Source organism: Salvelinus fontinalis, chromosome 26 (assembly GCF_029448725.1).
Source record: "Salvelinus fontinalis isolate EN_2023a chromosome 26, ASM2944872v1, whole genome shotgun sequence".
NCBI lineage: Eukaryota > Metazoa > Chordata > Actinopteri > Salmoniformes > Salmonidae > Salvelinus > Salvelinus fontinalis.
Window position 1 is genome coordinate 42,323,466 of NC_074690.1, and position 13,527 is coordinate 42,336,992.

Below are 13,527 nucleotides of genomic sequence, written 5' to 3' on the forward strand. Positions count from 1 at the left end.
TCCTGTTGTTTCTGTTGATATGCCTTTCCCTATTCATGCCTTAGATAGTCGACCAATAGGGTCAGGGTTTATCAGGGAGGTCACCGCACCTTTGTCTATGATAACGCAGGGAGGTCACAAGGAGAAGATTAGTCTTTTCCTTATTGATTCCCCTGCGTATTCTGTGGTGTTAGGCCTACCCTGGTTAACTACTCATAACCCCACTGTTTCTTGGCCACAGAGGGCTCTCACGGGGTGGTCGCGAGAGTGCTCAGGTAGGTGTATAGGGGTTTCCGTTGGTGCTACTACGGTGTAAAGTCCAGACCAGGTTTCCACCGTGCGCATTCCCCCAGAATATGCCGATTTGGCACTCGCCTTCTGTAAAAAGAAGGCGACTCAATTACCACCCCATCGACAGGGGGATTGTGCGATAGATCTCCTGGTAGACGCTGCATATCCCAGGAGTCATGTGTATCCTCTGTCGCAAGCGGAGACAGTGGCTATGAATAATTATATCTCTGAATCCCTGCGTCAGGGGTTCATTCAGCCATCCATTTCACCCGCCTCTTCGAGTTTCTTTTTTGTGAAGAAGAAGGATGGCGGTTTACGCCCGTGCATTGATTATCGAGACCTTAATAAAATCACGGTAAAATATAGTTACCCGCTACCTCAGGTCATTATGAGTACCTGGTCATGCCATATGGGTTGATGAATGCTCCATCAGTCTTCCAATCGTTTGTAGATGAGATCTTCAGGGACCTGAATGGGCAGGGTGTAGTGGTGTATATCGATGATATTTTGATATACTCTGCTACTCGCGCTGAGCATGTGTCCTTGGTGCGCAGGGTGCTTGGTCGCCTGTTGGAGCATGATTTATATGTCAAGGCTGAGAAATGCTTGTTCTTCCAACAATCCATCTCCTTCCTAGGGCATCAGATTTCCACTTCAGGAGTGGAAATGGAGAGCGACCGCATTACAGCCATGCGTAATTGGCCGACTCCAACCACGGTAAAGGAGGTGCAGCGTTTTTTAGGGTTTGCCAATTACTACCGGAGATTTATCCGGGGTTTTGGTCAGGTTGCAGCTCCCATTACCTCACTGCTAAAGGGGGGACCGGTGCGCTTGCAGTGGTCGGCCGAGGCGAATAGGGCTTTTGGTAAACTGAAGGCTCTGTTTACCTCGGCGCCTGTGTTGGCTCATCCGGATCCCTCTTTGCCATTCATAGTAGAGGTGGACGCATCCGAAGCTGGGATAGGAGCAGTGCTCTCTCAGCGTTCGGGTGTGCCACCGAAGCTTCGCCCCTGTGCTTTCTTTTCGAAGAAGCTCAGCCCGGCGGAGCGTAACTATGATGTGGGGGACCGAGAGCTGTTAGCTGTCGTAAAAGCCTTGAAGGTGTGGAGGCATTGGCTTGAGGGGGCTAATCACCCTTTTCTCATCTGGACTGACCACCGCAATCTGGAGTACATCCGGCAGGCGAAGAGACTAAATCCTCGCCAGGCAAGGTGGGCCATGTTTTTCACTCGTTTTGTGTTTACGCTTACTTACAGACCAGGCTCCCAGAACGTCAAGGCAGACGCATTGTCTCGGCTGTATGACACAGAGGAGCGACCCATGGATCCCACTCCCATACTCCCAGAGTCGTGTTTGGTGGCGCCAGTAGTGTGGGAGCTGGACGCGGACATTGAGCGGGCGTCACGTGCAGAGCCCTCTCCTCCTGAGTGTCCAGCTGGTCGTCTGTACGTTCCGTCTGCTGTCCGCGACCGATTGATCTATTGGGCTCACACATCACCCTCCTCTGGTCATCCTGGGATAGGTCGGACGATGCGCTGTCTTGATGGGAGGTACTGGTGGCCCACTTTAGCTAAGGACGTGAGGATTTATGTTTCCTCCTGTTCGGTGTGCGCCCAGTGCAAGGCTCCTAGACACCTGCCTAGAGGTAAGCTTTTACCTTTACCCGTTCCTCAACGGCCGTGGTCGCACCTGTCAGTGGATTTTGTGACTGATCTTCCACCTTCACAGGGTTACACCACGATCCTGGTCGTTGTGGATCGGTTTTCTAAGTCCTGTCGTCTTCTCCCTTTGCCCGGTCTCCCTACGGCCTTACAAACTGCGGAGGCTCTGTTTACACATGTTTTCCGGCATTATGGGGTGCCTGAGGATATAGTGTCTGATCGGGGTCCCCAGTTCACGTCAAGGGTCTGGAAGGCGTTCATGGAACGTCTGGGGATCTCGGTTAGTCTTACCTCAGGTTTTCACCCCGAGAGTAATGGGCAGGTGGAGAGAGTTAACCAGGATGTGGGCAGGTTTCTGCGGTCCTATTGCCAGGACCGGCCAGGGGAGTGGGCGAAGTTCTTGCCCTGGGCAGAGATAGCCCAGAACTCGCTACGTCACTCCTCTACTAACCTTACCCCTTTTCAATGTGTATTAGGGTATCAGCCGGTTCTGGCTCCTTGGCATCAGAGTCAGACCGAAGCTCCTGCGGTGGACAATTGGTTTCGGCACGCTGAGGAAACTTGGGAGGCAGCCCACGTCCACCTTCAGCGTGCCATAAGGCGCCAGAAAATTGGCGCAGACCGTCGCCGCAGTGAGGCCCCGGTGTTTGTACCAGGGGACAGGGTCTGGCTCTCGACCCGAAACCTGCCCCTCCGCCTGCTCTGCCGGAAGCTGTGTCCGCGGTTTGTGGGGCCGTTTAAAGTCCTGAGGAGAGTGAACGAGGTATGTTATAGATTACAACTGCCCATTAATTACCGTATTAACCCCTCGTTCCATGTGTCTCTCCTCAGGCCGGTGGTGGCTGGCCCGCTCCAGGAGGCTGAAGTGCGTGAAGTTCCTCCGCCTCCTCTAGACATCGAGGGGGCCCCGGCGTACGCTATTCGATCCATTTTGGATTCGAGACGTCGGGCGAGGGGCCTTCAGTACCTCGTGGACTGGGAGGGGTACGGGCCGGAGGAGAGATGCTGGGTTCCGGTGGAGGACGTTTTAGATCCTTCTATGTTAAAAGAATTCCACCGCCTCCATCCGGATCGCCCTGCACCTCGCCCTCCGGGTCGTCCCCGAGGCCGGTGTCGACGCGCTGCTGGAGCCGCGCGTCAGGGGGGGGGGTAATGTCACGACTTCTGCCGAAGTCGTTGCCTCTCCTTGTCCGGGCGGTGTTCGGCGGTCGACTTCACCGGTCTTCTAGTCATCATCGATCCATTTTTCATTTTCCATTGGTTTTGTCTTGTCTTCCCACACACCTGTTGTCAATCCCATTTCATTACCTGTTGTGTATTTAACCCTCTGTTTCCCTTCATGTGTTTGTCAGAGATTGTTCGTTGTCTAGTGTTGTGTTGTTTGTGTATAGGTGTGCGTTGGGTATTCGTACCCAGATTTTTGTATTATATTTTTCGTGAGTGTTATGGAGTTAATTACTGGGACTTCTATTAAAGTACTCCATGCTACACTCTATTTTGACTCTCCTGCGCCTGACTTCCTCTGCCACCTATACACGCCGCTGTGACAGTTTAGCTTAAAATGTTGATAAACTATTACGCTATTTCTTCACATTATAAGGGCAGCAACCAGTTTTGACTGGTACTGTACGTGTGAAATTAGTTTTGACTGGTAGTGTATGTGTGACATTAGTTTTGACTGGTAGTGTATGTGTGGAATTAGTTTTGACTGGTACTGTATGTGTGAAATTAGTTTTGACTGGTACTGTATGTGTGAAATTAGTTTTGACTGGTACTGTATGTGTGCAATTAGTTTTGACTGGTAGTGTATGTGTGGAATTAGTTTTGACTGGTACTGTACGTGTGACATTAGTTTTGACTGGTACTGTACGTGTGAAATTAGTTTTGACTGGTACTGTACGTGTGAAATTGGTTTTGACTGGTACAGTATGTGTGAAATTAGTTTTGACTGGTACTGTATGTGTGAAATTAGTTTTGACTGGTACTGTATGTGTGAAATTAGTTTTGACTTTGATTGGACCATTACCATGCACCTGGGGAAAAAGATGTGTCAGCTAAGCACTTTCATAGCGAATGGAGGACGCTTTTCCCGTGGTTCATTTTCACGCCAGCCAAGTAGGCTATACTCCTGTTGTAAAGCAAAGTTCTTAATATTAAGGAAAGTTGATAAATAGGAGGCCCAGTCTATAGAAAGCTGATGGGATTCTCCTCTTTTTACTAGAGGCCATCAAAACTCTGTCTTCTCACGCAATTGCATTGCCTATAGAAATGTTGCGCAACATGAGCTCATGGGCTCTCTAGAAGTGTTTGATTAGATTTCCCATTACATTTCCATTGACGTCAGAGTGATTCGAGGGACAATAGAGTGCTATTTTGAACAACAGCCATTGTTAAACTTTTAGCTAATATAAGACAAAGTAAGATTCCAAAAGTAGCCGATGGGCAGAGCTCAAAGAAGTAGGCCAGTGTTTTTGAAAGATGGGCCCAGATTGCAGATTGCCGCATAAAAGAGCGCAGTGAGCAAAGTGAAACTGTGTCATTTGTGGTATATCCAACACAGGTGTGGAGGTTCACCTCCTTGTGAGAATAATCAAAGAAAAACTGCCTGGTTAGCTACACAGGGAGTTCTCTGCAAAGTCAATATGCATGATGAGCTCTTCTCTCCCCAGATTCTCTATTCATTCTCTCAGTTTGTAATATTGGCATTGAATGTTGTACACATGTTTACCCAACTTCTCTTTCAGTCCTTTGTAGAAGTCCTCCAGTAGAATCTGCAGTGTGCCACACACCTTTTCTTTTACTGTCAAATGAACAGTGAACGTCTTCCATGTTTACCTCTTTGTTTGTATTCTCCCTCTCTTCAGCTTTGTTTTTCCACTCAAACCACCAGCATCAAAGACAGATGTTTGAAGCTCCATTGCTTGGCAAAGGGAGCACTCTGTGTACATGCACTCTTTCTCCAGGTTCTCACAGCACAAAGACTCAGTAAGGTTCTCAATGTTGTTGCCGCTGATCACTTTGTGATACTGCAGTTTGTCCGCCATGAAATGGAGGTTGGCGTGAGTTTTGCAGAGGCATGTGTCCCTATCCTGGACTGTTGGAATGACAACCCAAAAATGATGTATTTTACAGAATTCATAGAAGGACATTTTCATCTGAGAATATTCCCTCTAACTTCTGATAAAGTTTCTGAATTTCTGAATTCTTGTTTACATTTACATTACATTTTAGTCATTTAGCAGAAGCTCTTATCCAGAGTGACTTACAGTAGAGTGCATACATTTTATTACATTTTACATACTGAGACAAGGATATCCCTACCGGCCAAACCCTCCCTAACCCGGACGACGCTATGCCAATTGTTCGTCGCCCCACGGACCTCCCGGTTGCGGCCGGCTGCGACAGAGCCTGGGCGCGAACCCAGCCCAGCCTGGGTGTCCATTTTCCATGTTGTTTCTCTACTGTTGTCATCACGTTCATAGAATCTAGTGATTTTCTCTTCTGTGGCAGTGCTAATTCGGTTAAACTGCTTTTACCTGGAGTATTGAATACTTGTTGGCCTGTTTTCATTTGACCTCATTGGTATTGCTGAACATCCAAATTCTTTGTTTGCCCCTTTGACCAGGCCATACTTATTCAGGATGTTGCCTCTGAGCATTTTTGAAGCCACTTGTTTGTCCTTGGCACTGCACATTTTTTTTTATACTTTTGCTTTAACTCTACAATGATGGCATTTTGAAACAATAAAATCCTTCTCAAGTTCTTCGGAGTTCCCTTCATTTGCTGTTTTGTCTTTGAGGAATCTCGTCTCTCCATTTTCTTAATCAGTCGATCATACCTTTTTTGTTGTTGTATTTCTCAGCTTTCCGCAAAGCATTATCAAGTTTGACATTTTTCATGCAAAGATCTCTGTATGTTTTGAGCGACCGCTTCCAACCTTTTTTCTTCCAGCAAGTATTCGATTTCTCATTCCTGTTGCAGACGATGAGGAAGGGGTATCAGGGTGTGCATCAGGGCAGGTAAGTTAAGGTCAGGCATGTTGAACTCATGATCTGGCTGCAAGTCATCTGGTGACTGAGGTGTTGTGTTGCCTGATAGGTAGGTCTCCATTGCAACTGTTCTCTTTAAAGTCTGTCTTCTATTCCGTTGGCTACATTTCCATTCCCTTCTCTTGTTTCTTTGTTCTCGCTTTGTAAGCTCGGAGATAGATTTCACTTCTCCCTTCTCTTTTTTCTTCCAGTATCTCGCCCTGATTGTCTTGGTTTTTCAGACTTTAGAAGCAGGAAATTACGCTTATACAGTTTTTGGAGAAAAATGACAAACTGCTTAGCATGCTTTACTGAACAATCGAAAATACAAAACAACAAAAGGAACGTGACCGCCATAAACAATGAGTGCAGACATGAAGCATCACAAAGACAATAACCCACAAACCAAACTGGAAAATGGCAACCTAAATACCAATCAGAGACAACGATAAACAACTGCCTCTGATTGGGAGGCAGTTAGGTCACACCCTGACCTAACCAAAATAATAAAGAAAACAAAGAATACTAAGGTTAGGGCGTGACAGTGACCCCCCCTCAAAGGTGTGGACTACTGCCACAACAACCTGACTCTAAAGGGGAGGGTCCAGTCTGGGTCAGGGAAAACGGCAAAACATTAAATATCAAAACCAACGGCATCCATAAATACAAAATACAAAATACAAAACCCGTCGTGCACCAGTCAAAATGTGCACAAGCACTTACAACAAAAAATTTCACACACAGACATGGGGGAGCAGAGGGTGAAATACACGACAAGTAATGAGGCAAATGTAAACCAGGTGTGTGGGAAAACAAGACAAAACAAATGGAAAATGAAAGGTGGATCGATGATGGCTAAAAGACCGGTGACGTCGACCGCCGAACGCCGCCCGAACAAGGAGAGGAACGGAAGTCGTGACACATAGCCAGTAAGGTGGCATAGCCTCCATCTCTGTTTGAGCTGTGTGTTTGAGTAGGCTGAACTAGCTAGCTGCATTTACTAGCTAAGTAAGTGAAAGTGAAAGTGAAAAAAAGAAGAAATATAGCCATCTCTCTCTTGCTTCTCCTTAATTTTTGAAGAAATGAATTTGTTCAAAACTGTTCAACTATTGTCTTTCTCTCACCGCATTTTACGAACTGTAGTGCTAGCTAGCTGTAGCTTATGCTTTCAGTACTAGATTCATTCTCTGATCCTTTGATTGGGTGGACAACATGTCAGTTCATGCAGCAAGAGCTCTGATAGGTTGAAGGACGTCCTCCGGAAGTTGTCATAATTACTGTGTAAGTCTATGGAAGGGGGTGAGAGCCATGAGCCTCCTAGGTTTTGTATTGAAGTCAATGTACCCAGAGGTGGACGGAAGCTTGCTGTCCTCCAGTTACAACATGGTGATACCCCAGAGAGAGCTGTTGAGCCTGCCATAGACCTTCATTGCATAACAGTGTGTTTTAATCAAGTATTTATTGACATGAATATATTTAGAATAATTTTATCTAAAAATGATAACTTTATTGATGTTCCACAAGAAAATAAATAATGGTCCTCCCCTTCCTCTGAGGATCCTCCACTGCCATCAACCCTCCCTGGTAGTAGGCATCCCTGGCCTTCTCTCCCCCTCTCACCCCACTCCTCTCCCAATGGTTGCAGGCCTCCCTAGCCTTCTCGCCCCCTCCTCTCCCCCTGGTTGTAGGCCTCCCTGGCCTTCTCTCTCCCTCCTCTCCCCCTGGTTGTAGGCCTCCCTGGCCTTCTCTCAACCTCCTCTCCCCCTGGTTGTAGGCCTCCCTAGCCTCTCCCCCTCCTATCCCCCTGGTTGTAGACCTCCCTAGCCTTCTCTCTCCCTCCTCTCTCCCTGGTTGTAGGCCTCCCTAGCCTTCTCTCTCCCTCCTCTCCCCCTGGTTGTAGACCTCCCTAGCCTTCTCTCTCCCTCCTCTCTCCCTGGTTGTAGGCCTCCCTAGCCTTCTCTCTCCCTCCTCTCCCCCTGGTTGTAGACCTCCCTAGCCTTCTCTCTCCCTCCTATCCCCCTGGTTGTAGACCTCCCTAGCCTTCTCTTCCCTCCTCTCTCCCTGGTTGTAGGCCTCCCTAGCCTTCTCTCCCCCTCCTCTCCCCCTGGTTGTAGGCCTCCCTAGCCTTCTCTCTCCCTCCTCTCCCCCTGGTTGTAGGCCTCCCTAGCCTTCTCTACCCCTCCTCTCTCCCTGGTTGTAGGCCTCCCTATCCTTCTCTCTCCCTCCTCTCTCCCTGGTTGTAGGCCTCCCTAGCCTTCTCTCCACCTGGTTGTAGGCCTCCCTGGCCTTCTCTCCACCTGTTTGTAGGCCTCCCTGGCCTTCTCTCTCCCTGGTTGTAGGCCTCCCTAGCCTTCTCTCCACCTGGTTGTAGGCCTCCCTGGCCTTCTCTCCACCTGGTTGTAGGCCTCCCTGGCCTTCTCTCCACCTGGTTGTAGGCCTCCCTGGCCTTCTCGCCACCTGGTTGTAGGCCTCCCTAGCCTTCTCTCCACCTGGTTGTAGGCCTCCCTAGCCTTCTCTCTCCCTCCTCTCTCCACCTGGTTGTAGACCTCCCTAGCCTTCTCTCTCCCTTCTCTCCCCCTGGTTGTAGGCCTCTCTAGCCTTCTCTCCCCCTCCTCTCCCCCTGGTTGTAGACCTCCCTAGCCTTCTCTCTCCCTCCTCTCCCCCTGGTTGTAGGCCTCCCTAGCCTTCTCTCCCCATCCTCTCTCCCTGGTTGTAGGCCTCCCTAGCCTTCTCTCTCCCTCCTCTCTCCCTGGTTGTAGGCCTCCCTGGCCTTCTCTCCACCTGGTTGTAGGCCTCCCTGGCCTTCTCTCCACCTGGTTGTAGGCCTCCCTGGCCTTCTCTCTCCCTGGTTGTAGGCCTCCCTAGCTTTCTCTCCACCTGGTTGTAGACCTCCCTAGCCTTCTCTTCCCTCCTCTCTCCCTGGTTGTAGGCCCTCCCTAGCCTTCTCTCTCCCTCCTCTCACCCTGGTTGTAGGCCTCCCTAGGCTTCTCTCTCCCTCCTCTCCCCCTGGTTGTAGGCCTCCCTAGCCTTCTCTACCCCTCCTCTCCCCCTGGTTGTAGGCCTCCCTAGCCTTCTCTCCCCTCCTCTCCCCCTGGTTGTAGACCTCCCTAGCCTTCTCTCTCCCTCCTCTCCCCCTGGTTGTAGGCCTCCCTAGCCTTCTCTCCCCCTCCTCTCCCCCTGGTTGTAGACCTCCCTGACCTTCTCTCTCCCTCCTCTCCCCCTGGTTGTAGACCTCCCTAGCCTTCTCTCCCCTCCTCTCCCCCTGGTTGTAGGCCTCCCTAGCCTTCTCTTCCCCTCCTCTCTCCCTGGTTGTAGGCCTCCCTATCCTTCTCTCTCCCTCCTCTCTCCCTGGTTGTAGGCCTCCCTAGCCTTCTCTCCACCTGGTTGTAGGCCTCCCTGGCCTTCTCTCCACCTGGTTGTAGGCCTCCCTAGCCTTCTCTCTCCCTCCTCGCTCCCTGGTTGTAGGCCTCCCTAGCCTTCTCTCCACCTGGTTGTAGGCCTCCCTGGCCTTCTCTCCACCTGGTTGTAGGCCTCCCTGGCCTTCTCTCCACCTGGTTGTAGGTCTCCCTGGCCTTCTCTCCACCTGGTTGTAGGCCTCCCTGGCCTTCTCGCCACCTGGTTGTAGGCCTCCCTAGTCTTCTCTCCACCTGGTTGTAGGCCTCCCTAGCTTCTCTCTCCCTCCTCTCTCCACCTGGTTGTAGACCTCCCTAGCCTTCTCTCTCCCTTCTCTCCCCCTGGTTGTAGGCCTCTCTAGCCTTCTCTCCCCCTCCTCTCCCCCTGGTTGTAGACCTCCCTAGCCTTCTCTCTCCCTCCTCTCCCCCTGGTTGTAGGCCTCCCTAGCCTTCTCTCCCCCTCCTCTCTCCCTGGTTGTAGGCCTCCCTAGCCTTCTCTCTCCCTCCTCTCTCCCTGGTTGTAGTCCTCCCTGGCCTTCTCTCCACTTGGTTGTAGGCCTCCCTGGCCTTCTCTCCGCCTGGTTGTAGGCATCCCTGGCCTTCTCTCTCCCTGGTTGTAGGCCTCCCTAGCCTTCTCTTCACCTGGTTGTAGGCCTCCCTGGCCTTCTCTCCACCTGGTTGTAGGCCTCCCTGGCCTTTTCTCTCCCTGGTTGTAGGCCTCCCTAGCTTCTCTCTCCCACCTCTCTCCACCTGGTTGTAGACCTCCCTAGCCTTCTCTCTCCCTTCTCTCCCCCTGGTTGTAGGCCTCTCTAGCCTTCTCTCCCCCTCCTCTCCCCCTGGTTGTAGACCTCCCTAGCCTTCTCTCTCCCTCCTCTCCCCCTGGTTGTAGGCCTCCCTAGCCTTCTCTCCCCCTCCTCTCTCCCTGGTTGTAGGCCTCCCTAGCCTTCTCTCTCCCTCCTCTCTCCCTGGTTGTAGTCCTCCCTGGCCTTCTCTCCACTTGGTTGTAGGCCTCCCTGGCCTTCTCTCCGCCTGGTTGTAGGCATCCCTGGCCTTCTCTCTCCCTGGTTGTAGGCCTCCCTAGCCTTCTCTTCACCTGGTTGTAGGCCTCCCTGGCCTTCTCTCCACCTGGTTGTAGGCCTCCCTGGCCTTTTCTCTCCCTGGTTGTAGGCCTCCCTAGCCTTCTCTCTCCCTCCTCTCGCCCTGGTTGTAGGCCTCCCTAGCCTTCTCTCCCCCTGGTTGTAGGCCTCCCTAGCCTTCTCTCCCCCTCCTCTCTCCCTGGTTGTAACCTCCCTAGCCTTCTCTCTCCCTCCTCTCCCCCTGGTTGTAGGCCTCCCTGGCCTTCTCTCCCCTCCTCTCTCCCTGGTTGTAGTCCTCCCTAGCCTTCTCTCTCCCAACTCTCCCCCTGGTTGTAGGCCTCCCTGGCCTTCTCTCCCCTCCTCTCTACCTGGTTGTAGACCTCCCTATCCTTCTCCCCCTCCTCTCCCCCTGGTTGTAGACCTCCATGGCCTTCTCTCCCCTCCTCTCCCCCTGGTTGTAGGCCTACCTGGCCTTCTCTCCCCTCCTCTCTCCCTGGTTGTAGGCCTCCCTAGCCTTCTCTCTCAAACCTCTCTCCCTGGTTGTAGGCCTCCCTAGCCTTCTCTCCCCCTCCTCTCCCCCTGGTTGTAGGCCTCCATAGCCTCCACTCCCCCTGGTTGTAGGCCTCCATAGCCTTCTCTCCCCCTCCTCTCCCCCTGGTTGTAGGCCTCCCTAGCCTTCTCTCCCCCTCCTCTCCCCCTGTTTGTAGACCTCCCTAGCCTTCTCTCTCCCTCCTCTCCCCCTGGTTGTAGAACTCCCTAGCCTTCTCTCTCCCTCCTCTCCCCCTGGTTGTAGGTCTCCCTGGCCTTCTCTCCCCCTCCTCTCCCCCTGGTTGTAGACCTCCCTAACCTTCTCTCTCCCTCCTCTCCCCCTGGTTGTAGGCCTCCCTAGCTTTCTCTCTCCCTCCTCTCCCCCTGGTTGTAGACCTCCCTAGCCTTCTCTCCCCCTCCTCTCCCCCTGGTTGTAGACCTCCCTAGCCTTCTCTCTCCCTCTTCTCCCCCTGGTTGTAGACCTCCCTAGCCTTCTCTCTCCCTCCTCTCCCCCTGGTTGTAGGTCTCCCTGGCCTTCTCTCCCCCTCCTCTCCCCCTGGTTGTAGACCTCCCTAACCTTCTCTCTCCCTCCTCTCCCCCTGGTTGTAGGCCTCCCTAGCTTTCTCTCTCCCTCCTCTCCCCCTGGTTGTAGACCTCCCTAGCCTTCTCTCCCCCTCATCTCCCCCTGGTTGTAGACCTCCCTAGTCTTCTCTCCACCTGGTTGTAGACCTCCCTAGCCTTCTCTACCCTCCTCTCCCCCTGGTTGTAGGCCTCCCTGGCCTTCTCTCCCCTCCTCTCTCCCTGGTTGTAGGCCTCCCTAGCCTTCTCTTTCCCTCCTCTCTCCCTGGTTGTAGGCCTCCCTAGCCTTTTCTCCCCCTCCTCTCCCCCTGGTTGTACGCCTCCATAGCCTCCACTCCCCCTGGTTGTAGGCCTCCCTAGCCTTCTCTCCCCTCCTCTCCCCCTGGTTGTAGACCTCCCTAGCCTTCTCTCTCCCTCCTCTCCCCCTGGTTGTAGACCTCCCTGACCTTCTCTCTCCCTCCTCTCCCCCTGGTTGTAGACCTCCCTAGCCTTCTCTCTCCCTCCTCTCCCCCTGGCTGTAGGCCTCCCTAGCCTTCTCTTCCCCTCCTCTCTCCCTGGTTGTAGGCCTCCCTATCCTTCTCTCTCCCTCCTCTCTCCCTGGTTGTAGGCCTCCCTAGCCTTCTCTCCACCTGGTTGTAGGCCTCCCTGGCCTTCTCTCCACCTGGTTGTAGGCCTCCCTAGCCTTCTCTCTCCCTCCTCTCTCCCTGGTTGTAGGCCTCCCTAGCGTTCTCTCCACCTGGTTGTAGGCCTCCCTGGCCTTCTCTCCACCTGGTTGTAGGCCTCCCTGGCCTTCTCTCCACCTGGTTGTAGGTCTCCCTGGCCTTCTCTCCACCTGGTTGTAGGCCTCCCTGGCCTTCTCGCCACCTGGTTGTAGGCCTCCCTAGTCTTCTCTCCACCTGGTTGTAGGCCTCCCTAGCTTCTCTCTCCCTCCTCTCTCCACCTGGTTGTAGACCTCCCTAGCCTTCTCTCTCCCTTCTCTCCCCCTGGTTGTAGGCCTCTCTAGCCTTCTCTCCCCCTCCTCTCCCCCTGGTTGTAGACCTCCCTAGCCTTCTCTCTCCCTCCTCTCCCCCTGGTTGTAGGCCTCCCTAGCCTTCTCTCCCCCTCCTCTCTCCCTGGTTGTAGGCCTCCCTAGCCTTCTCTCTCCCTCCTCTCTCCCTGGTTGTAGTCCTCCCTGGCCTTCTCTCCACTTGGTTGTAGGCCTCCCTGGCCTTCTCTCCGCCTGGTTGTAGGCCTCCCTGGCCTTCTCTCTCCCTGGTTGTAGGCCTCCCTAGCCTTCTCTTCACCTGGTTGTAGGCCTCCCTGGCCTTCTCTCCACCTGGTTGTAGGTCTCCCTGGCCTTTTCTCTCCCTGGTTGTAGGCCTCCCTAGCCTTCTCTCTCCCTCCTCTCGCCCTGGTTGTAGGCCTCCCTAGCCTTCTCTCCCCCTGGTTGTAGGCCTCCCTAGCCTTCTCTCCCCCTCCTCTCTCCCTGGTTGTAACCTCCCTAGCCTTCTCTCTCCCTCCTCTCCCCCTGGTTGTAGGCCTCCCTGGCCTTCTCTCCCCTCCTCTCTCCCTGGTTGTAGTCCTCCCTAGCCTTCTCTCTCCCAACTCTCCCCCTGGTTGTAGGCCTCCCTGGCCTTCTCTCCCCTCCTCTCTACCTGGTTGTAGACCTCCCTATCCTTCTCCCCCTCCTCTCCCCCTGGTTGTAGACCTCCATGGCTTTCTCTCCCCTCCTCTCCCCCTGGTTGTAGGCCTCCCTGGCCTTCTCTCCCCTCCTATCTCCCTGGTTGTAGGCCTCCCTAGCCTTCTCTCTCAAACCTCTCTCCCTGGTTGTAGGCCTCCCTAGCCTTCTCTCCCCCTCCTCTCCCCCTGGTTGTAGGCCTCCATAGCCTCCACTCCCCCTGGTTGTAGGCCTCCATAGCCTTCTCTCCCCCTCCTCTCCCCCTGGTTGTAGGCCTCCCTAGCCTTCTCTCCCCCTCCTCTCCCCCTGTTTGTAGACCTCCCTAGCCTTCTCTCT

General features: G+C 53.0%; 1 pseudogene; it reads right to left on the minus strand.

The window, feature by feature from the left end:
* LOC129824502 (pre-mRNA-processing factor 6-like) overlaps window positions 1-13,527 on the minus strand; it is a 67,246-nt pseudogene that overhangs the window by 10,513 nt on the left and 43,206 nt on the right.